Source organism: Sebastes fasciatus, chromosome 3, assembly GCF_043250625.1.
Source record: "Sebastes fasciatus isolate fSebFas1 chromosome 3, fSebFas1.pri, whole genome shotgun sequence".
Classification (NCBI taxonomy): Eukaryota; Metazoa; Chordata; class Actinopteri; order Perciformes; family Sebastidae; genus Sebastes; species Sebastes fasciatus.
In genome coordinates this window covers 13,975,002-13,997,152 of record NC_133797.1, presented here as the reverse complement: position 1 = coordinate 13,997,152, position 22,151 = coordinate 13,975,002, and the positions used below count along the sequence as shown (strand labels likewise).

General features: G+C 42.4%; 1 pseudogene; it reads right to left on the bottom strand.

Annotated features, from left to right (window-relative positions):
- LOC141765171 (complement C3-like) overlaps positions 1-19,907 on the bottom strand; it is a 38,760-nt pseudogene extending 18,853 nt beyond the window's left edge.
- Positions 19,908-22,151: the final 2,244 nt, after the last annotated feature.

Sequence of the window (22,151 nt, the reverse complement as noted above, 5' to 3'; positions counted from 1 at the left end):
TCCTCTTATAATCCCCCTCTATGTCTGAGAACATTTTTTGTTTGTTGCCAGGAAGTACCAAGCCATAAGCCATACATATGCTGTCAGTTTATGTAAATGTAAACAAGTGTACTTACCGCAACATCGAAGGACATTCCTGGTTTGAAATATTTGGGGGTTTTCTTGAAGTTGATGGTGTAAGGTGATGTGACAATCTGGATACTTCTCAACTCTGCCTCCACCATTTCACTACCTATGAGTTGATGCAGAAACACAAACACATTCACACACAAACTTAAAAAAGTTTGTTTTTTAATCTGTTCACAATCCAGAAAAACTTATCCTGATATCATTATTTTCTTTTTCAAAATATACTGAACAGGCCCAAACACACAGTCTTTCTTTCTTACCGCTCTCCGTCAGCACACTGACAGCTACAAATATGGAACTCCCCACCAGGTCGTCGATGTTTGGGAAGGTCTGTGTGATGTGCTCTTTCTTCAGTGTGACCTCTCCACTACCTCTCTGGACCTAATGTGACATAATATAATAATGCATCTTGAAATACAGTATAGTGGTACAGTGATACAGTTAGTCGTTCAGGTACTTTACTACTGTCCTCTGAGAACCACAATAGACCCGTTTTTGTCTTTTTTAGCGGGCTACAGGAGGTCTTTAGGGGGAGATAGCAGGTCAACAGTAGATGTCACATAGAAATGGTGTACATCATCTGAAAGCTGGGAACCTGAAGATTAATTTGAGATGCAGCTCAGCACTGTGTGTTAAGTTGTTCTAGTAATAAACCAGATATCAACATCAATTAATTAATTAAAATAAAATTGTGAAAGTGTAAAAGGGCTTAGAACATTATGATGGCCATTCCCATTAAGTTTGTCCATACCATTTGTTACACATATTTAGTGCTAAATTTAACCATTTTTTACCACTCGAGAATTGATGAAAATCATAAATAATCCCTCCAAAATATCACATTAAGACACAGAGACCTTGAGGAACACCATAGAAAAAGCCATGCTGTGATTTGGTAACAAAAACTTTTGACGTTTTGAAATTTCTTCAAGAATTGCACTTTTGTGGTTGTAAAGTTTCATGAGACTGTGATTATCCTAGAGGTCACCACAGGTCATTTTATACAGTGAGGTTAAGTTTCAAAAAATGGTCTCACTACAATGAGATGGCTACTATGGGGACAAACATCATCACACATGAATACAGTTGGGCTCATTGGATCCACAAGAGTCTCAGCTTTACAAGTGATACCCAATTTATGTATTCCAGGACTGTTTAGGGACCCCAGTATAGAGAAATAGTCAAGCACATCATTTAAGAATAGGCAAAAATAAGTGTTTGGTTTTTGCCCCTAACTGCATGTGATTATCATAAAGTGGGCATGTCTGTAAAGGGGAGACTCGTGGGTACCCATAGAACCCATTTACATTCACATATCTTGAGGTCAGAGGTCAAGGGTCCCCTTTGAAAATAGCCATGCCAATTTTGGAACCTTGTTGAGCCTCCTACCCCAACATGCTAGTATCACATGGTTGGTACCAATGGATTCCTTAGGTTTTCTAGTTTCATATATCTGTACCTTCTAGCTCTAAAACTGAACCTGCCACAGCCTCTGAAAGATAACTTTTACAAAACATATAAAAATACATCAAAAGTGTAAGAATGTGTTCACCTGTACTCTCTGAAGAGAACCTGGAAAGCTCCTCTTTTGACCGTCTTGCATAAACCCAAACACCACGTGGGCCGTCCCATCCACCTCTTTACCAAACAGATACCTAAATCCACAAGAGGGAGACATGTTTAAGCCCACAATGAAGCAAAACAGCAGGACAATTAAAATCAAACAAACAACAAATGGCTAACAAACTAAAATAGCAAGCGCCCCAACACAACCTCAGAACAACACTCTTTATGTTCTCCTCCAATCAATCTACCTATAAAACCTGGTCTTTAAAGCCACAGAACCTTCACTTACGTAGCTTTGATGTTGACGGTGATGTTGGCACTGTCCACGTAGAAAACGGGGCTCACAGGCATCAGTTTAACCTCAAAACTGGGCAGCACTGGAAAATTGAAAAAAGTTTATTCTGTGTCCAATCCAGTAAAAAATAAGTGAATGTTGTAGGTTTATATAAGATTTAAATAAAAGTACAGATAATGAAGGACTCACCATATTCTTTGACCTCGAACTCTGCAGAAAAGCTCTGCTGTGGATTGCTGAAGAACTTCGTCACCACCTTCCACAGTCCGGGACTAAACACACACACAAACACAAATTTCAATAATCAAACAAAAAAATATATACTGTATATATTAATTTAGAGCCTGAAGGTAACAGGAATTAGACTTCGGACTGCGTGATGTTATTTATGTCACACAAATTGAGGTATAGGCCTACACAAATGAGCTGCTGCAAAGAACTTAACATTTATAGAGAACTACAAAAACTCTGAAGTTTAGAAGAAAAGGTTTAAAGGTTTCAGGTTGGCTTTGCATTAGACAGAACGGATGCAGTACCTTGTTTTATGTTTTTTTAGGCTGATTGATTCTATTTCATTCTTCCTGACCGCCAGAGGACGGTGTTTTAGCACTGAATATCTCCATCTCGCATATGTTAATAGTTAATCGGCCAGTGCCTGAGTGTGCTGCTGCCATATGATAGCTTTCATTTAAATCCTTGTTAAGTTAAGCAGACAGTGCATGAGTGTGCTGCTGCCATATGATAACTTTTGTTTAAAGCGTTAAGTTGATCGGCCAGTGCCTGAGTGTGCTGCTGCCGTATGATAGCTTTGTTTAAAGCCTTGTTAAGTTAATCGGCCAGTGCTTGAGTGCGCTGCTGCCGTATGAAAGCTTTTGTTTAAAGGCTTTCAGAGGCACGCTCCGCCACGGTAGCAGCCTAGCTTGTGTGTGGAACAGCGGCACTGTGTTTTCACGGTTGCCGGCTGGCATGGTAAGTTCGACAGTAGCTGTTAATAGTGACAGCATAGTATTGGCTGTGTACTAATATTGTGGATGACATGTTGGGCTTGCATGTCTGTAACTCCTGTATGGCCCCCCTCCACACGGAGGATGGCCATGATCAGTGCCCTGCCTGTCTGGGGTTTGAACACCTCAGGGCAGGTGTCTCTTACAACCCCTGTATGTTCTGTAGCTTTATGCCATTGTCTGTGACAATGGCTAGAATTGCGGAGATAGGTGGTGATACTGGGCTGCCCTCTGCTAGTGGGCCTGCAGACCCAACAACATCTAAGAGATGCAGGGCGGTCTCATGTGGTCCAACAAAAAAACTCAAGAGTGGACACTTTGGCTCTCAAAGTTGGCAGTCTGTCATCAGAGTTTGCCCAGATTAAAGAGCTCACGCTCAATCTCCAGCCTGTTAATAGGAGGCCAGTTACCAGTGGTGACTCCGCCGCAAGGGACTCACCTTGTCAGGAGGATGATGATGTACTATCAACTGCAGCCTCCTGCAGTTTGTTTACAGATATGGGGCAGGACTTGGATAGAGCCACAGCCTCTCATGCCTCTGATGCCTTTTGTCAAGGGTCTGATGGCGTGTCATTACATGGATCAGCAGCTGGCCATGCCACAATGAAGCCAGCAATTCGGATGGCTTTAGCACGCCTGGGGCTGGACGAAGCGCTGCTTTTTCAGGCATACGCATGGCAGTTGTCGCACCCTCCGTTCCCTTCCAGTGGTTCCGGGGCAAATGTTTGGGCCGGCTGCTCAGCAGGCACTAGAGCGTAGTGCACAAGTAGATCGAGCCAGGCAGCAGTTTGCTGGCCTGCGGCGGGGCCCAATTCCAAGGCAGAGGGATCTTTTTCCACCTGATCCCAGCCATTCTTATCCACCTGCTCGCCCAGGTGGACGAGCTAGAGCCTCTCGCCATTCTGAGCAATATGATAAGCAGCGGCATGCTCTTTCCCAGCCGGCTTTTCAGATGCCAAGAGGACCAGCCCCCAGTGGTCGCCCCCCTAGGGGGAGTCGGACCTGAGGCTCGTGGGGCCGGTGTTGGACACTTCTCACAGCAGCACCTCAGCTACTGGGAGAGGGAGACCACAGACCCTTGGGTGGTGTCAACTCTGTCCAAGGGATACACACTACGGTTCCGATGCCGGCCACCCACTTTCTGCGGGTGCAGAATGTCTTTGGTCACAGATCCCGCAAAATCCCTGGCCCTCAGCCAGGAACTAGTAACCCTCTTAGAGAAAGACGCCATAGAGCCTGTAGACTGGTATACACGGCTCAGTGGGTTCTATTCAGTGTATTTTCTAATTGCGAAGAATGATGGCGGGTTCCGCCCAATCCTAGACTTGAGGGGGTTGAACAAGTTTTTAAAGGTCCTGCCATTCCGCATGTTGCAGATGACAGATGTTCTCCAGTCAATTGCACAAGGGGCCTGGTTTGTATCAATCGATCTCAAGGATGCCAATTTTCATGTGCCTATTGCCCCCCGCCACAGGCAGATCCTAAGGTTTGCCTTTCGAGGACGGGCTTACCAATTCAAAGTGATGCCATTCGGTCTCTCACTGGCCCCTCACATATTTACGAGGTGTGTGACAGCCGCTCTTTCCCCCATGCAAGCCAGGGGTTTGACAATCTTGCCATACCTGGACAATTGGCTACTCATTTCTCCAACTGCGGAGCACGTAGTCAGAGACACAGCTACGCTCTTAGGTCATGTAAGTCAGCTGGGCCTTACAGTGAACTACACCAAGAGCAATCTTACACCCAGTCAGAGGGTAGATTACCTGGGCATGACACTCGACTCAGAGTCAATGAGAGCATTCCTTTCCTCAAAGAGAGTGGAGGCTATTCTGCAACTTATCGGTTGCTTCCAGAGGGGCAGGGTTTTGAAGTACAGCCTCTTTCTCAGGCAGCTGGTCATGCTGACAGCGGCATCCATGGTCATCCCTCTGGGTCTTCTTTCCTTATAGCCCCTTCAAATCTGTGTCAACGGACTCCACTTGGACACCAAGTGGCACAGGGGCAGGAGCGTTAGAGTTTCCAGCTCTTGCTGCTGAACATTGAAGCCTTGGAGGAGCAAGGTGTATCTGACCAAGGGGGTTCCTCTGGGGGTAATCCCCTCCTGCCGAGAGGTTGTGGAGACAGATGCCTCACTATTGGGCTGGGGTGCAGTCTGGCAGCGCAGGACCATCAAGGGCCGATGGAGCATGCAGCAGAGGTTGGAACACATAAATTTGCTCAAGCTCAGAGCAATATATCTGGCACTGCGACATTTTCTCCCAGTACTGAAGGACCGGCATGTACTCGTCCGGACATATATCATATCAACCATCAGGGAGGCACCAGGTCCAGGCAGAGTCTGCGAGTGTCACAGCAGCTCCTCACGTGGGCATTTCCCCACTTCCTTAGCCTCAGGGCCGTACATCTCCCAGGCGCGCAGACAGTGCGGCAGATGATCTGTCCAGGGGCCGCCAGACGGGGAGTGGAGACTCCACCCAGAGGTAGTGGGAGTGATTTGGAGCCGATATGGCAGAGCAGAAGTGGACGTCTTCGCCTCAGAGGCCTCAGCACATTGTTCCCTCTGGTACTCCCTAAGGGAGGGGACCAGCCCTCTTGGGCAGGATGCCCACGCTCACACCTGGCCAGCCTGCCTTCTGTATGCCTTTCCACCGATTCCACTCATCCGTGTGACGCTGGACAGAGTCCAAGTGGGAGGCCACAAATTACTGCTGGTAGCCCCCAACTGGCCAGGTAGGCCGTGGTTTCCAGTGCCCTGGCATCTCCCAAGGAGACCTGACCTTCTCTCTCAGCTGGAAGGACGCATATGGCATCCGAATCCAGATCGCCTTCAGCTGTGTGTCTGGCCATTGGAAGCCAGGACCCACTCCTGGCATCCTGTGACCAGTCAGCGATCCACACAGTGTTGAGTTCGAGGGCTCCCTCCACTAGGTCCCTCTACGCTAATCGATGAAAGCTTTTTTCCCAGTGGTGCAAGACAAAGGGTGAAGTACCAGAAAGTTGCTCAGTGGCCATCATTCTGCGGTTCCTGCAGTCATTGTTGGATGGTGGCAGATGTGCATCAACTTTGAAAGTATATGCAGCTGCTATTTCAGTGGGGCACTTCAGGGTGGACAACCAGACATTGGGGTCGCACTATGTGGTTAGTCAGTTCTTGAAGGGCGTACAGAGGCTTAGACCATCAAGTAGTGTCACTGTAGTGCCCTCATGGGACTTGAAATTAGTGTGAAAGGTTCTGTGTCGACCCCCGTTTGAACCGTTAGAACAGGCAGAACTGAGGTGGTTGTCTGCCAAGACAGCATTTCTGCTTGCTATTGTAGGGACCTGCCATTTCTGGTGGCAGAGACAGTCACTTCATGAACTCAGTAACACGATCCTTGACTCTGATCTCAGTCCTCATTGGCTACAGTAACATTTCACACAGAGGTGTGAAATTCACACAGAACAAAACCAGAGGAATGTCATTTGTTCCTCCTCTTTGCTCTTCACCTCCTCAACAAGCTGATCAGCTGCTGGAGGTGAGCCACAGCTCTTTCTACCCTTCTCCTCATCTCTCCTGACATGCAAGAGGTGAGCTGCTGTGCTCCAGACCGGAAGCAGCTCTGCTCTCTGATTCTATGTCCTGTTAGGAAACAGACATAGCCACAAGGAACCAAACGGCAGAAGACGCGAGTGCTCTGCCCTTTTCACCAGCTAACTTCAAGCTATCAAGCAAAGAAGTTAGCACCAAACTAACAGCAAAGATGACATCTTTGACTTGGAACCACAACTTCAACACATGGAATCACAAACCGTGTTCTTCCATGCGGTAACGTACTGGGCCTTAGCATTAGCAATCGCACATGGCTGAGCAAGACTGTCCAACTTTGATTTCTAGAAAGTACTTGTATTGATTTGGTTTAATGTTATTCATTGAGTTTGACTGTGTTGATTTATCTGTATTTGATTTTTGGGTAACTGGCTTCGCCACATCTGATGTGTTTAGTTTATGCTTCACATAGACAAGGTCTTGCATGCAACTAACCATCTTTTCTAACCCACTGCATATCTAACACACATTAAGATCACATACAGAAACTGTGAATTAGTTAAACATAAACATACAGCTTCAGATAATCTTAACCCCACATCACCCCCCCCCTCTCTGTCCTTCTTCTCAGAAGAACAAAGAGGTCATGTGGTGACATACTGATGGCCATCTTTGATTCCGCCATCTTTGATTCCGCATCTTTGATTCAGCCATCTTTGTAGTTTTACAGTGCCCGCCATTTTGTTTGTAGGCCATACAGACATTTTGAGACAAGAACCCATCTTGTCTCCCCCCCCCCCCCCCCCTCTCTCTCTCTCTCACACACACACACACGCACACACACACACACACACACACACACACACACACACACACACTGTGTTTGGTTTGTTTAGTTTAGTTATCTAGTTAGATTAATATTGTGTTTTGAACCTTTATTATCTTGTAAATAAATGATTGTGGAATATACATGCTGGTCTCTTTAATGTTGCACAAGAGTGAATACTGCCAACCTCTGCTATGTCAAGAACTCCGATATCCTTCAACCTTTACTATCTATTTTGGTTATAGTTATTAATTTAATTATTAATCAACGTTCCAAATTGATAGTTGAGCATATATAATGAGACTATATTAACGTTTTGGTCATTGGTCCCTGATTCCAGGGTGGTGCCCCTTTTATTATTGATGTTTATTGATAATCTTTATTAATATTAATAATTCTATTATTATTTATTAATTAATTTGCTAATAACCAAAACCTACTAAAGTAGAACCTCTACACTATCACATCAGCGAAGCGAGTGGGTGAACTCCACGCCCTATCAGTGAGCAAGATGTGCATACGTTGTGACCCAGATGGTTCAGGGGTTACTCTCCTACCAAATCCATACTCCATGCCAAAGAGGGTGCCTCCCTCGAATGTAAACCAAGCCATTGATTTGGCGACATTCAGTCCACCAGGTTCATCTGAGGGGCCAGAGGAACCATGGAGGCCACTGCCAACTTACGTAAAACTGACAAACTTTTAGTTTGCTATGGGGGCTGTAAGAAGGGCGAACCCCTATCAAAACAGAGACTATCTAATTGGATTGTGGATGTGATTCTACATGCTTATAGGTCAGAGGGCTTGCTTCTACCTAGTAATGTGAAGTGCCACTCTACTCGGAGTGTGTCCACATCTTGGACAACCTTGAAAGGAGTCTCTCTGCAAGACATCTGTGCTGCGGCGACCTGGGAGTCTTCATGTACCTTTGGTCGCTATTACCGTGTTAATGTGGCTGCTCTGCACGCTGTGGCAACAGCCGTCCTATCAACGGCTTCCATTCCTTAGTGCGGTAAGCATTCCTCGTGACCTTGCTAGTATAAGTCATCCAGTTCTAAAGCACCGTCCTCTGGCAGTCAGGAAGAATGAAATAGAACGAGAGTTACGGATGTTACTACGGTTCTATGAATTTTCGATGACCGCCAGAGTTTTCTGTCACTCAGAATCTGGGCGAGAAGATTCTGAAGGAACAGATTGCGTGATGACGGAGGGGTTTTATACTGGGGCGTGCACCATATGTCATCACATGATCACAGGTGACTTTGTTGGTATAATTACTCGACCTGCGCATATGCAAGATGGAGATATCCAGTGCTAAAGCACCGTCCTCTGGCGGTCATCCAGAATTCATAGAACCGTAGTTACATCCGTAACTCTCGTTTTAGTTCATAGTTCATAGGGATTAAATGCATTTCTGTTTTGTCTGTCCATTTATAATTCATATTTAAATCTTAATAGATAAATTGCCTTACAACTTTAAGAAATAGTTTAACATTTAGTTTAGATGAGAAGATTATTGCCACTCTCATGTCTGTATGCTAAATATGAAGGTAGAGCCAGCAGCCAGTTAGCATAGCTTAGCATAAAGACTGGAAACAGGGGCAAACTACTAGTTTAATAGTTTTTACTGCAAGTATACTTCTAAGTTTTCTTTAGCTTATAGTACAAATGTAGCCAAATGTACTTATACTTTTCTGTATACTTTTCAGTTTTTCCAAGTATACTTGGACTTTTCTGTATACTTGCCAAGTATATTTCTATACTACTGTCTGTATAAGCTAAGGATTCTTAAGTATAATTTTGTGAAGTATATCTCTGATAAGTACATTAAAAGTGAACTGAAAGCATGCTCTCTTTTTTAAGTTTAAAAGAAGTATAGTAATAGCACACTTGAACAAACTTCTTTTTTTGTAAGGGTCTCCGCACTTCATACACTGTAGGCTATTATTTTTTTTAAGTTGTTGTACAAACACTAAATTACAAACATGGAAATTAATTGTAGAAAACACAACATAAACATGGTCAAATAGCCTATACATAATCTTAAAAGATTTAAGGTATTAATATTTTGAATTGAATTCACTTTATCCATGTTGAAACATTATTTCACTAAACAACAAAATGTATAGAGATACAATGTGGACAATTTTATTTAAACAAGATAAAATACTAACCTGACAATTTCAGCAAGTTGGAAATCTCCAGAGTGCATCCCTGATTTCAAAGAGACTTGATCAATTGGTAAAATGATGCCTTCAGGGGTCTAAAAATAAACAATATTGAACAATCATTAACAGAGAGCAGTGCCAGTTTACAAATTAATTTATTAAATCCATGCTACATTTTATGTATTTCATTTATCTACAATCCAAGAAGGAAGAGACTGTCTTCAATGTGCAACTCAACCACTAGAGGGAGGCATGCATTTATTTTAACAGTAAGTGGTAGGACAGGTGTTACTAGACACAAAACAGACACAAGGTTCAGTGGATGTGTTTTGGTTATTTTGGTCATTTGCAGCAAACTTATCTACTGTTAAGCATTTGTGATATCACCTCATCAAGAGGCTTCCTGCTCCCAGTCACAGCTGATTGTATAATATTACATTAAATTCTGTGCTTATCAAAAGTAAAATACAATACCACAATCTCGATGGCAATAGAAGCTTCAGGTTGGGTTTCGTCATCTCTCTCTACTGGCTCCATACGGGGCGTCAGTGCAAACATCCTGTAATGAACTGACACAGAGAAGGGAAGAGGTTAATTTTGCTGCTGAAGGTTGAAGGAAGGTGTATCTATTTTGAGTCACGTGACTATTAAATAACTTTTTTGACTTTAGGCCATTTCCACTTGTGTGTAGGGAAGGGTTCATTTACTGTAATTTACAGTACAATCATTCAATTTGGAAAAAAAGCCATGTAAAGACATTAGGCGTGTTTTTCAGCAGTGATGTAGAAATAAACTCACCTTTGCTGTTGGGGGTGTAGAAGGTCTTGTCAGTCTGGATGAAGATGTACCCGGACTGGAAGGACACTAAGACCACTTTCTCCAGCAGTCGGTCAGGGAACTGAGCTTGCAGGTACACATACTGCTTCATGTTGGGATCCTTGCTGAAGACTCCAGCAGGGATCTGAAACCAGTATGAGGAGTCACGAGCAGCACATGAGGAGCAGGGTGGGGTAACCTACATCATGTGCGTTTCTGGATTCATTTCTAGATTCTTTTTGGCCGTGTTAGAAAATGAAGCCAAATAACTATAACATATCAATGACAGTATTTCATTTACCGTTATTTGTCCAAGCGCCTGGAAGTTGTTTGCACTGGTAAGGTTCACAGGCGTGAATGCCAGCCTTTTGTTTTTGGTTGGATGGTTCCTCACGCTGATTTCGACCGGGATGTTTGCACCGGAGCAGTCTTGACACTCCACAAAGATGTTTTCTGCTGTTCCTACCCGCAACAAGTTGGGGGCAGACATCACATGCCTGCAGAGCAGCGATGAGAGAGGAAGATTAATGTGTCGTCACTGTGCAGAAAGAACCACATGCTGTTTAGTTACTGACAAACATGTTTTTTTTATGCATTTAAGGCACTATAAGACACACATGTCGGAAAAAGTGCACTCAGTAGAGTGCAGATCTCCGCCAGGTGTGTCTCCCTCTCCCCTCCAAAACAAAGAAGTTGGATCTCACTATTGTCCCTTACGGTCAAGATGGCGGCGTAGATAACAAAAACAGGGATTTATTCATTGTGTATCGTGCCTAACTTTAGTGGATCATAACATATCGGTATGGAATTAATCTGCAGATACTCCAGTTCAAAATGAGACCAAACATTTCTGTGGATGTCAGTTTTTTCAGCTACGACAAAGGTCAAAATGTGGCCGGCAACATACTAAGATAAGGCTTGTTTTTAGCCTAGCCGTTTGCCGGAAATGCTTTCAATCATGGTATAAAATAGTCAATGAAATAGTTTTTTCAAATTGTGAATCACCGCAACTATGAGAGGTCCTTGAGCACAAAGTCATAAATGAGTACAAAAACATAAAAGGCCAATGGGTCCAGTAGTATACAAGATTAGCTGTGGACAGACAGACAGGTCCACGCACACACACGACTCACATGCTTACGTCTGGCGGAGATAATAATGGAGGGTTATCACTGTTTAAACATGTGATTTACATCTTTATTTGTCCAAGGGTTTTAAGAGTGGATCTCTTAGAGAAGTGATTCCCAAACTTTTTTTTGTGTATGACTCTTTAAAATGAATGATAAATGAATGACTGAATGAATGAGAGACTTTATTTCGAACATAAAATAAATAAAAACAGATACAAAATAAGAACAAACAAAACAAGAGTAATAGTGTCACAAAAGGAGTAGGTAGAAGTAAAACTCTTCTCCTCTATTAACTCATATATCATAGAATGATAATACAATATAATATAAAAACTATCCCAGATTTATTTACATCCCAAATTAAAGATATGAACAGCATCCCAAGTTTATTTACAACCCACAAATCCATCTGGAGTTAAAGAGTATATAACCAACCCTTAACACAACCCTTATCACAACTCTTCCTCAACCATATACCTCCCAAAAATATCTTTTTTGTATAGCTTTTTAAAGTGATTTATATTTGTGCTCCCCTTCAACCCATCACCTAACCCATTCCACAAATCCACCCCACAGACTGAAATACACATACTCTTCTAGTGACCCACCATCTGATCTATGGCCTGTTAGGAAACAGCCATAAGAACACAAGGAACCTCTAATCAGAGGACGCGAGAGCCTGCCTTTTTACCAACTAACTTCAAGCAACAACCGCAAGGAAGTTAGCACCAAGCTATCAAGCTGCTGGGAAGAAGTATTGGAGCGATCAGCTTCCTCCAATCTGCACAGCAAAGACGACATCTTTGACTTGGAACCACAACTTCAACACATGGAATTACAAACCCTGTTCTTCCATGGATCGGTAACGTACTGGGCTTACTTTAGCAGTAGCAATTGCAAATAGCTGAGCAAGACTGTTCAACTTTGATTTCTAGGATGTACTTGTATTGATTTGGTTTAATGTTATTCATTGAGTTTGACGGTTGTGATATTATTTGTATTTGATATTTGGGTAGGTGGCTTCGCCACATCTGATGTGTTTAGTTTATGCTTCACATAGACAAGGTCTTGCATGCAAACTAACCATCTTTTCTAACCCACTGCACATCTAACACACATTAAGATCACATACATAAACTGTGAATTAGTTAAACATAAACATACAGCTTCAGATAATCTTAACCCCCACATCATCCCCCCCCCCCCTTCTGTCCTTCCTGAGCACATGTGTTCCGAAGAACAAAGAGGTCATGTGGTGACATGTTGGCGTCCATCTTTGATCCCGCCATCTTTGTAGTTTTACAGTGCTTGCCCCCTTTTGTTTGATGGCAGACATCTTGAGACAAGAAGCCATCTTGTCTCCCCCCCCCCCACCCCCCCTCTCTCTCTCTCTCACACACACACACACACACACACACACACACACACACACACACATGTTTAACTTACACACTTTGTTTGGTTTGTTTAGTTTAGTTATTTAGTTAGATTAATATTGTGTTTTAAACCTTTATTATCTTGTAAATAAATGTTTGTGGAATATACTTGTTGGTCTCTTTAATGTTGTACAAGAGTGAATAATGCCAGCCTCTGCTATGTCAAGAACTCCGATATCCTTCAACCTTTACTATCTATTTTGGTTATAGTTATTAATTTAATTATTAATCAACGTTCCAAATTGATAGTTTAGCATATATAATGAGACTATATTAACGTTTTGGTCATTGGTCCCTGATTCCAGGGTGGTGCCCCGTTTATTATTAATGTTTATTGATCATCTTTATTAATATTAATAATTATATTATTATTTATTAATTCATTTGCTAATTACCAAACCTGTTACTGCCAAATCCCTATACTCTTCTTTTTTGTACGAACACCATACTTTTTAAAATTCAATTTTCCTCTTAAATTATAACCCCTCTCCCTGTCACAAAACATTTTTTGAATATTGCCTGGAAGTGAATTATGTCTTAAAACATAATTATTGCGGTTTTAAATTTGACGAAATCCATGAATTTCAATGCATTTGTCTTTAAAAACAGTGTGTTCGTGTGTTCCCTATATCCCACATTATTTACTATCCTGATTGCTCTCTTTTGTAGTATGCATAATGGTTGTAAGTTGCTTTTATAAGTGTTACCCCAGACTTCCACACAGTAATTCAGATATGGTGATACAAGTGAAGAATACAGAATGTGCAGTGATTTATGGTCCAGTATGTGTCTTGTTTTCCCTAAAACTGCTATGCTCTTTGCCAGCTTTGTTCTTACATAATTTATCTGAGGTTTCCTGCAGATTTTGTGGTCCAGTATTACACCCAGAAATGTATTTACACATACTCTTTCAATATTTCCATCATCTATTATCATTTGTACTTGTATGTCTATTTTTTGGTTTCGAAATAACATAAATTTAGTTTTGTCCAAATTTAATGACAATTTATTTCTGTCAAACCACCGTTGCAATTTTCTGATTACTGTTTTCGCCACCTCCAAAAGCTGCTGCAGATTTTCCCCAGAACAAAAAATATTCGTGTCATCCGCAAATAAAACTAAATTCAGTGTTCTTGACACCCTACCTATGTCATTTATATACATAATAAACAGTTTTGGACCCAATACTGACCCCTGTGGGACCCCACAAGTAATACCTGAGCATGTTGAATTATAATCCCCTATTTGCACGTACTGCTGCCTGTTTCCTAAATAACTTCTCAACCAGTTCAGCACTACCCCTCTTATACAATACCTTTCCATTTTATTGAATAATATATCATGATCAATGGTGTCAAATGCTTTTTTTAAATCTATAAATACTCCTATCGCATACTTCTTGTGATCAATACAACTGTTTATTTCTTCTGGTAGCTCCATTAATGCCATTGCTGTTGATCTGTTTGCTCTGAACCCATATTGACTGTCTGTCAGTAAATGGTGCTTTTCAATGAAGTTATCTAATCTTCCAATGAACAGTTTCTCCAATATTTTAGGGAACTGGCAAAGTAAAGATACAGGCCTGTAATTAGTGAAATGATGTTTGTCCCCAGCTTTATATAGTGGAATAACTTTAACAGTTTTCAGTTTATGTTGAAATGTGCCAGTTGTGAATGATAAGTTACAGATGTAGGTTAGTGGGTTGGCAATTCTGTCAATGACTTTCTTGACTAGTGTCATATCGATTCCATTCCAGTCAGTAGATGTTTTATTCTTGCACTTGTTAACTATGTCTATGATTTATTTTCTGTCTACAGCTTTGAGATAAATTGAGTTTGAATTCCTTGTAATGTAGCTTTCAACAACCTCCCCATCCTTTGTCATTGATTTTTCCTGCCAACTTTGGTCCCACATTTACAAAAAAAATAATTAACCCATTGACCACATCATTCATATCATTTAAAGACCTATCGTTATCAATAAAATATTCAGGGTAACTTGAGCTAGTCGAACGGTTTCTAATAATACTGTTTAATATATTCCATATGCCTTTGATATTGTTTTTGTTATTTTCTAGTAATTTTGAATAATATTCCTTCTTGCATATCCTCATAATATTATTAATTTATTTTTGTATTTCTTATATTTATGTTCTGCCTCTTTAGTTCTACATTTTATGAATTGTCTATATAGAGTATTCTTTTTTTTACAAGTATTTTGCAGGCCTTTTGAGATCCATGGTCTGTTTGTATTATTTTGCCTAGTGTTACCTTGTTTTATTGGACAGTTTTTGTTATATAATGACTTAAATATATTTAGAAATGTTTCATATGCTGTGTCAACATCATTTTCTTCATAGAAGGTTTTCCAGTTTTGTGATAGCAATTCAGTTCTGAATGCATTTATGGATTCTTCTGTTCTCAATCTCCTATATTTGATTTTATGGTCCTCCTTCTCTTTTCCACAATCATAGTCATGGATCACAAAAACTGGCATATAGTCACTGATGTCATTCATCAGCAGCCCGCTCACTAAGCTACTTTCCATGTAATTTGTAACTATATTGTCGATTAGAGTGGCACAGTGCGCTGTTATTCTGCTTGGTTTGGTGATCAGTGGATATAAACTCATACTATACATTGTGTTAATAAATTCGTCTGTCATTTTGTGTTTGTTAGGATTTAGCAGGTCTATATTGAAATCCCCACAAATGAATGTAACCTTCTAATTAGTTTTGGCAAATATTCTCCCCATACTGTCTTTAAAAGTTTCAATGCAGGCTCCTGGTGTTCTGCATACACAACTGACAATTACATTTCTTTGTTTTTCCATGCAGATCTCTACAGTGATGCATTCCATCACATCATCAATAGTGGTTGACATGTTTTCTAAAATCTTATATTTCAGACTATTTTTCACGTACAGGGCCACACCCCCTCCTTTTTTGCTCTTCCTTCATATCCTTTCAACTCGAAATTTGCTTCCTTCTCAGAATTGAGCCAGGTTTCAGATATTACAATGACATTGAATGGTTTTGTGAATTGACCTAAGTATTCTTTGATGTTTTGGTAATTAGCATATAAGCTTCTACTGTTGAAGTGAATAATTGACATTCCTTGAGCTGACTTCACATTGCTGTTATACTGTTCATCGGTGTAGTAGCAACATGTGTTGTTTAGATGGTTAAAAAAATTATTGTCAGAATCAATTTCTTCCAGTTCCAGTTCATGCATATTGTGTTCAGATAGTGTTCAGTGAATGTTATGTAATTCCACAAGAACCCATTTTCCACAGACAGGTATGATTACCTTGTTGTGTTGTTCTGGTGTCAATGGTATTTGTCCAATTCTTCAATTTCTCTGATAACCAGCACTCTGGCCTCCTCTGGTAACCCGTTCAGTTTGATGATCACTTTACAGTTTGCAGTCCATGTTGATTGAATTTCCCTCTGCTTTCTTAGAAAGCGTGGATTTCTGGCAATATCTGCATTTTTCTTTGTAAGATGTTCATTCACATAAACGTCGGACCCCTTAAGCTTCCTTCCTCGTCTAAGCAGCGTATTTTTGTGCTTTCTGTTGGTAAACCGGATTATTATGGCCAGTTTGTCGCTCTTGTTCCTCCGGGGGAGAGGTTGGCATGCCTCGATGTCGGTGTTGTTGATGGAGATGCCATTATTGTTGAAGAAGGCCGTCACCTGTTGTTCGAGGGACTCCTGGTCAGGCTCGGTGAGCCCCCCGCCGTCCGCTGGTGTCAACGCCCGGGCATATGACTGAGGCCTGGTCTCCAACCCGCTAACGATCACATCCTTTATGCGGGAGTACTTGTAGGGGATTTACAAATGGGAACAGGTTTGGTTATTAGCTAATTAATAAATAATATTCATAGAATTATTATTATTAATAAGAATTATCAATTAACATTAATAATGAACGGGGCACCACCCTGGAATCAGGGACCAATAACCAAAACGTTAATTCAGTCTCATAAGGGGATTGTTCACTCCAAATGCCAGTATTTGAACACTACTTTACATTTAGGAGATGAACGGTGAAGGGTGAATCCGAGCACTAACTCTCACAACCAGCTGTTACTACAATATAAATGCACAATAAACACAGACAACTGCTATTTAACGTAAGACCATTTATTTAAATATAGTGATCTCAATCAACAATAAACAACACTCTAACAACATCAATCTAAATCAATAGTTATTAAACAGTAGTAATTAAAGATTAACAACACTTTCAATAAACAAATGGATATTCTACAATGCAGCTCTAAGCACTAAACTAGAATTAAACAAAACACAAAAGCAAGAGAAGATGTGTGTGTATGTGTGTGTGTGTGTGTGTGTGTGTGTGTGTGTGTGTGTGTGTGAATGAATGTGTGTATGTGTGTGTGTCTAGGTGTGAAATGGGAGTGTCTGTGTGTGGAGGAGGAGCAAGGGGAAGCTCGAGGTGGACGTCACCACGTAAGTGGTTACGTCACGTAAGGGAGGTTGCTCGAACGTTACAGACCACGCACAAACGGGATGTGAGTCCCACGTGTCGGTAAAGTCGGAATATGTGTGAGCCTATGTGAGGAGGCGTGTCTATGTGTGTGTGTGTGTGGGAGGAGCAAGAGATATCCCGAGGTGGACGTCACCACGTAAGTGGTTACGTCACGTGAGGGAGGAGTTGCTCTAGTGGCGGAAGCGCCACGAAAGTTACCGACAACGCACAAACGGGATGTGAGTCCCACGTGTTGGTAAAGTGTGTAGAAGTGGAGAAAAAGAGACGCGCTCAGAGCGCAGCAAAAAGAGGTTCTTACTGCCTCGGAAAAAGACGTAGCAGCTGCATTAAAATCACTCAGAAGCTCGGCAGGCAAACTTACGTTTGTCGGCCGTGCGCTGGTCCTTTAACTGATAGAATACAGCTACAGGTCTTGAACCGAACACAAGAAAAACCCACGGCGGGGCGCACTGTCAACACAGTAAACACAGTAAACAAGCAAAACAAGCAGCAGCAGGAATCCTAACGGCCGCGCGAGAGATGTAATAGCTGGATTATTATTACTCAGAAGCTTGGCAGGCAAACTCACGTTTGCCAGCCGTGCACTGATCTTTTACTAATAAACTACAGCTACAGATCTTCACGTTTTGGCAGAAGCTAACACAAGGAGCACACAGTGATCAAACAGTCAGCAACAGTAAACAAATATAACAAACAAGCAAAGCAAAGCAAAGCAAGTCAAGCAAACAAATGGACTCAGCGGTCCGTACGTTTAGTACAAATCAACAATAGTTATTAACTTATTGGAATACACAATTTCACTAGTCTCTGCCCAGACACAAGCCTCTTACTTGGATCGCTTCTCCGAAGCGATAGTGGTGTAAATCGTCGTTAATTGGTCCGGCGGCGTCGCGCAGGCTCGGACAATAACGGGCCGTTATGATGCTCGTCAGCTGATGAGCGGCAGGGCTGGATCTCCGTGTGGCAGCGGAGGGAAAGCAGCCAGAGATGAAGGAAAAGGCGGTGCGCACGTTTCCTTGGTGAAGAGCGGGGGCTGGACGTTTCTTCCTTCTGCAGGGATGAGGATCTCAAAGTCTGATGGACACAACAATAGCTTAACTCGTCCAGCGAGGTCAGGAACTGTGGCTCGGTCTTAAGGTGAACGCTGTAGCGTTGGGTACCTCCTGGAGCAAACGAAGTCGCAATGGAAAGGGGGATGATTTTCAGGTTGGCGTGCTTTTATCTCCTGTGAGATTGTGGGCGTGTCACCGGAAAGACCCCCCAGTTCCTGTTAGCCTCGTCCAATGGGAGCCCTTGTTTGGATTCAAATGAAATCTCACACCTAGGTGAGAGATTTCAAGAGCTGGCGGTTTAGTCTTTGTTACTGTTATCAGGCTTCTGATTTCCCATGTAGGCCTAAGGCTCTTTGTCTCCCAGGCCCTGGTGAGGCCCCTACATACTGCTCCAGGTCCGCCACCCGGCACTGTAAGAGGATTATCCTCTTGTCCTTCTCGGCGTGTTGTCTCTTCAACTCCTTAATTTCCCCCATCAAGTCCATTATTAGTTTTTGCTGTGTAGACACAGTTGCAATTTCTCCAGACATAAAGTTCAGCGCTTTCTTTATCTCTTCGATCTCCTCGTCCGAGATTGCACTGCTTTGCCTGGTTGTCTTTGGTGGCATGTTGTTGTTTTGTTCGTTGCTAATAGTTCGCTATGTTAGTTCTTTTCACTTGGCCTTGGTCCAAAAGAAAAGTTCCTCCGTTACTGTTAATGTACCGTTAATGTGCTTGTTACCTCTCGTCAGGAATCGGCCTTACCTAGGGCATGAGTGTGACCTTTTTCTGGTGAGATTATTGTGTGCTCGTAGAGGGGGACCTTCTCAGTATTTCAAAAGCAGAGGTCTGAAAAATAAACCTAATTTTGTGCATCAGAAATGTTATTTTTTGTCTTCTGACCCCTCAGGTTTATCTTGCCCCCCCCTATGTGCTCTCAGGATCATGAGCTCCGGCATGGACACACAATGAGTAATCTATTGATTACCTTGATGAAGATCCAGCACTGGATCTACAAAACATTTCATCATGGCTCTAGACTCTTGCTCTGTCTGGCGTAATGCATCGTTGTGCAAACTCTCAACAAAGTTTAGGCCAATTTACTGGCATCATTTGAAACACCACATTACCTTGTGACACAAAGTGCAAACTGGACTACAGCCCCTCATTATGTAAGACACACAATATTTGTATCCATACACTTTTTAAATGTAATATAAATGCAGAGAACCTCAAGTATTGTTGTTGCTCCTATTACAGTTTAACCAATAACAATGTGAATATTATGAAGATGAACAAACAAACTGTATATTTTAGCTCTGTTTTCTTTTGTCAATTAATTCAAGCACAGGGGGAAAAGGTATAGGCTGGTCTACTTACAATGGAGCTCCATCAGCAAGAGAAGTCAGGGAGACAAAAGCCACAGAGGCCAGCAGCCACAGCAGAGTCATCCTCAACTGATCCTGATCCGCTGTCAATGTAGCCTGTCGCTGTGCAGCACCCTCTTTTTATCCATTCTCACCCCTCCTCCTGCACCCCACTTTCCCTTTCTGTACAGATGTATTAATGTATTAACACAAACAAACACATGATTTCCCAGCAGCAGTTGAGAAACTGTTGAATTCTGATAAGCTCTGATCTGAGGAAAAAGATAAACAACAGAAAATCAATGAGGGGTTTATGTGACAGGGTCAAAAATGCCTTGTTCATGCTGCATGTTTTGTGGTTGTTTTTATTCTATTTTGCATGTTTTATCCCTGCATGTTGTGTTGTAGGTGCACAGACCTTTTAAAGGGCCTATATGTAACTTTCAGAATTGCTTGTTAACAGCGACACCTGTGGCCGTTAAGTCAACGAAAGTCAGCGTCGGGTTCGCGCTTGTGCTCGCTCTACATAGACATGAACGAGCATCGCTCAAAACAGTGAGGCGACACACGTCAGCTAAAACCACAATATCATTCTATATTTCACCTGCTTGGCAGTAATGTTAGCTGATCAGATGAAGGTCTCTCCATGAATCACTGCTAATCCTAGTGTTGGCTTTTCCAGCTTCAGCCTCCCGACTGCGCCCGCAGGGAGACACCTGCACCCAGTCGGAGACGATAACATTTCTCGCTGCGGAGCCCCGTCACTTCACAAGACACGGGCACCTCTGTTGGTCTGGAGGAGCTGCAGCAGTTATTTCTGCACAAACGTCAACTGTACATTCACTAGATATTATCAGAGCTACCAACTCTTCTGCAGTGTGCAGTGTGCAGTGAGCGCGCATGAACGTGTGGAGGTGGAGCGAGACAGCGAGAAAGCTGTGTGAGTGAAGGCAAGCAGGCAGAGGAGGAGAGACTCCGGCCACACGCGAGCGTGCATATGCCAGGGCGTATGGGATAGGTAGTAGCTACTACCTACCAACGGCTCTCCTGAAGACTATTAACTACCAACGGCTCTCCTGAAGGCTACTACCTACCAACGGCTCGCCTGAAGACTACTACCTACCAACGGCTCTCTTGAAGGCTACTACCTACCAACGGCTCGCCTGAAGACTACTACCTACCAACGGCTCTCCTGAAGACTATTAACTACCAACGGCTCTCCTGAAGACTACTACCTACCAACGGCTCTCCTGAAGACTACTACCTACCAACGGCTCTCCTGAAGACTACTACCTACCAACGGCTCTCCTGAAGGCTACTACCTACCAGCCCAGTGACCAGCGAGTTGCTGTGTGACGTCATGCAGCAGACCGTGTCCGTCAACGCAGCTCCACTCAGACCGTTGGTCGGCAGTTGGTCTCCTGCCGCTCCAAGAAATAGTAAGTACTCTTTGGTACATTTGAGTGGCGGACACACTGAGACAGGACAGGAAAGCTCGTAGCTGGAGTTGGTGATAGCCAAGCAGTGAGGAACACACTACTGGTCGTGGTGTCTCTGTTATTTCACAGCTTCGGACGAAGACCGTGTGGTAGGAGTACGGGAGGAGCCAAAAGACGGACACGGTGAGCCACTGGACTGGACCGCTAGAATGGACTGGATTAAAGAGCCGGACTGGAATTCACTGGATCGCTGGATTGGACTGGACTTTTTATAGGGTTTTAACCTTGCTGGTAGTAGCATTTTATTTATTTTAGCCTTTAAATTGATCATTCATTTAGACCCATGTCATTTTAATTATAATGAATCTGGTTTTAATTTGACTATAGACTTCTGTCTGGTTTTTAACTCCGCTCACCTGATTTTAAAAGAACCTTAATCTTTCAGAGTCCTAGGCTCTAAGTATTTCCTAGGACTGTTGTCGGCTCCAAGTAAAATCATTCATAGTTAAATGTAACTAGTATCTTAAGTTGCAGCCTTGCTGTTGGGCCCGGACCACATTTACATGGTTGACTAACTTCTCAGCATACAGTCGAATGAACAGGTCACTGAAAAATTATAGATAAACAGCTTTTAATGTTTTCTAATGTGACGCCTTTGTTTTCTTCTTGTTTGAGTCACTTATACTTCTTATTCTGAGACTGCTGAATCAGTGTAAACATAAACAAACATATTGAACATGCACACAGACAACTAGTCGGGTGAAAGTCGGGTTGAGTAATTTCTGCATGGGCAAAGTATCTGGCAGGGTTTTTTTGGAGTTTCAACAGCAGATTTGATCAAAATGATCAAAAATCCCTCCAAAATACAACATTAAGACACCGAGACCTCGAGGAACACCATACC